Genomic DNA, 4,025 nt, shown 5'->3' with positions numbered 1-4,025 from the left:
AGAGAGAGAGAGAGAGAGAGAGAGAGAGAGAGAGAAATAGGAGAGATATGACTAAAAGATTTTCCGTAGAAAAAGGAGAGTGGGGAGAGAAGAGAAATTGGAGAATAAATAAAGAAATAATATATATATATATATATTTTTTGGTAGATGAGAGCGTCGAAGATAGCATCAAAGATTGAGAGACAGTGAAGGGTACCAAAAAAACAAAAGAAAAATAAGAAACAAAAAACTAATAATAACGTATTTAAATTTAAAAGAATGATAAAATAATCTAAAAAGATTAGCCACGAAGCATGAGTACATGCACTTATATAATAGTATTATATATATATATATTATTTCATTGATGGTAAAATCTTTTTTATTTCACATTTGTATTTGAAAAACGTGTAATATAATGATAATACATTTTAAATTATTCTGAATCATTATGATCCTAATTTAAAAATTCCAGGGAATTAAACTAGAGGCAATATCAAAAGAAAATTACAACTAAATAACCAAACTTTGCATTTTGGTCTATCGGAAGATTTGGTCAATGAAATGAAATTTACAATCATGACTTGCATATTTTAAAAACATGTATTTCTTTTATTAAAATAAAATCCTATCATTTCACATATGTATTTGGAAAAACGTAAGAGACAATGACAATACACTTTTGAATTATTTTGAAATTATCTATACCCTTGATTAAAGAACTTTTGGGAATCAGATATGGGGCAATCAAAAGAAGGTTATAGATTCTAAATACACATATAGAGGAGTCATTCTGACCCTTTATAAAATGGTCGAAATATCTAAACAATGCATTTTAGTCAATTGGTAGAATTAATCAATGGAATGAATTTAAAACCATGACCCAAATATCTCAAGAAACAGAAATGAAAGTTGGTTCTCCAGTTTCATCCCTTCCCAAGTTTCCGCCCATCCAAAGCACAACCTAATTTCAAATCTAGGTGGTTCGAGATAAGTCTAGGATATTATGATTTTGTTGAAGGTCCCTTTCATTTGTTACTTTAGTTTGGTATAGATTAGAAATTGTTTTGTACAATTCAATACAGATCATGCTTTGTTGATTTCTCTGTGTCCAAAATTTAGTAGAAGCTATGTAATCCTGCATTTGATTTGATTATTAGAGTAATTGACTTATCTCCAATCTATTGTGGTTGAGTTCTCATTAGATCTTGACTGAACACCCCTGATGACTAACTGTACACGAATCCTTAACACCATTTCGACCCCACTAATTATATTAGGGAAGAAAAAACACTATCGGCAGCTACTGTGTGTCTCCACCTAAACACAACGGATGCAAAAAGACTACACTACTCCACACTGAAGATGTTCACGCACTCCCTCCCATAAGTGTTCTCATGTCCTTATATTAGGAAAGAAATAGATCTTTTAAATAACAACAACAATTCAGCCTTATCTCAACTTAATGAGGTTGACTACATGGATCCAAACAAAATTGCCTTTAAGCTAAAGGTGGATAAAGAGAAAGATTGGCGGCAGAAAGGACGGTGTGAAAATTGTCTGTAGCATCTGAAGAGATTGGGATACTGGGATCTCGAATCGCCCATCCTCTTTGCTAAGAAAGAAAGGGTTTCCAATGGCCAACGGTGGATCTCCAGTGGCCTTGCCTGCTGCTATACCACCTGGGGGAGCGTCGAGAGCTCCTTTAGGCACCTGGGCGTACCTCTTCACTGGTAATAGGATCAATGAACGTGATGATGCTCTACCATTTGTCGAACCTGAGTATGTTGATGGCAGAAAAATTGGTCATTGTAACAAGGATGACCTTAAGGATGAACAAGATCATTGGGAGGCAGCACTTGTGGTATACGTTTTTGGCCCTAGACCATCCTATGCTTCTATGTATCAGGACAGTTAGTGTCCCACTCGAATTCAACCTCTAGAGTCATACTCACACTCAACAACCTCTCCTACATTATAGGCATTTTTAGTGAGCACAAACTCTAGAATCTACAATGTCTCGATTTTTATGGAGTGGACATGCATCCACAGGCTCTATTAAGGTCTCTTGGACATTTGTTTGTCGCCCCCAAAAAAAGAGGTGGTCTTGGGTTACGTAGTCTAGAGGATTGGAACAAAGCAGCTCTCTTACGTCAAATATGGATTTTGGCCACATGGGCATCTAACTGTTGGACACGCTTTGTTCAACACCGATGGCTGCGAAGGCACTCAATCTTCTTCCTCCCTCTTCCAGGGAATTGTTCAAGCACCTTCAAGAACATTTCTTGAACTCGGCCGGTGGCGGTGCAATGCATTAGATTTCTTATTCACTCCGGCAATCAGACTCTATTCTGGCATGATCCTTGGCTTCCCTGCGGCCCTCTAGCCTCTCAGGATGTTGGAGGCCATTGGGCGTAACTCCTTTGATAAGGTGAACACCCTTCTTAACTATAACAGAAATTGGGATGTTGATTGTGGCGATCCTGCTATTAGAGAGATCATTGGGTGGCGATATCTGACACTAAACTGCATCAACGTCTAAGTCAGGATACAGCAGTGTGGATCAGATCTTCCTCTGGTATTTTCTCCCTTTGTTTGGCATGAGATGCTATTAGGGTCCACAACGTGGCTGTTCAATGGACCGATTTGGTGTGGTTTACACATGCACAGCCTCAGTTCTTTTTTATTTCCTGGCTTACCATTCACCAAAGGCTCCGCACTAGAAGCATGCTCCTTCTTCGCTATTGGGTAGCTGTTAATTGCGACAGCTCAGTGTGTGGGAGCATTGGAGGTTATGGTGTCATTGGGCAGAGCCAGGACGGTCTCCCTATCTTCGCTATTGCAGGCGCTACCAACAGTACAAGTGTTCTTCATATGGAGCTAATGGCCATTAAGACTGCCATGGAAAAGGCTGTATCCATGGGTATACCCCGCGTTCAAGTCAGATCTAATTCCCAAATGGCAGTTATGATGATCATTGGGCGATGGCATATACCGTGGCATGTGTTAGGTATCATTGGAGACATTTTCGAGCTCAGCTTGCAAATTCCTCTCTGTGTTTTCTATCATCATTTTAGGGAGTGGAACTCTTGTGCCAACTTTCTGGCTAGTCTTCTCCATGTGCCCCAGGTGGTTGAGTTTGATGTAGCTCATCTCCCGGAGGAACTATCCTCTCTTCTTCGGGTTGATTGGTTAGGGAAGAGGATCACCCGTATGTAAAATTCTGTATCTATCTTTTTAAATTATAAATCTCCTTTCTCCAAAAACAAACAAAAAAAAACTTGTGAGGTTAAAATGATAAATTAACCCTTAAAGTTATTAACATAAAAAAACCTAAATCCATTGCCAATGAAAGTGATGTAAGATTTCCTATTAGGTGGGCTAGCATAGTCAAAGATTTGTTTCCAAAAACCGGTTTAGTGGTGTTGACTAAAGATGGAGTAAGCAGAAAGAATCCAATATTATTGGTAAGTGATCTCTATGGAGATATTGGATTCTATTAGCACACCTTAATGGTATGAAATATTTATTACTATGTGTGGACCTAAAGTATTGTTTCCTTAATGGGGAGGAAACCCTAATTTTATTGCAGGGTTGGTCCCTACCCTCACCCCTATATATAGTTATCATTGACCCATTAAGTGATACGAACGACCAAAAGCAAAAGGGAAAGAGGGCAGACCAGACCAACATTGATCGTGTTGTACGAGGAGCATACAAGAAGATATTGAGGAGTTCTTATTCTTCAGCCATGGATTCAGGTATGCCTAAAACGTGTTTCTGTAATGTTTGTCGTGCATGCTTATCGATCTTCATGAATCGTTTTGTATTTATTTTCTTTCAATTAACACCTCCATTTAATTGTCTTTTGACTTATTTTCAGGAATATTTAATACAAATTTTTCAATGAAGGTAAATTTGTCATTTTTCATAGAAACTGCAATAAATGATGTATTAAAATGATTTTTAAATTTTTGAAAACCTATTTTTACCCTTATTTTAAATACTGCATTAAATAATCTCTAAGAATAAAGTGATCGAGAACA

This window comes from Macadamia integrifolia, chromosome 11, assembly GCF_013358625.1.
Source record: "Macadamia integrifolia cultivar HAES 741 chromosome 11, SCU_Mint_v3, whole genome shotgun sequence".
Lineage (NCBI taxonomy): Eukaryota > Viridiplantae > Streptophyta > Magnoliopsida > Proteales > Proteaceae > Macadamia > Macadamia integrifolia.
The sequence above is the reverse complement of the archived record's forward strand: the minus strand, read 5'-3'. Positions refer to the sequence as shown.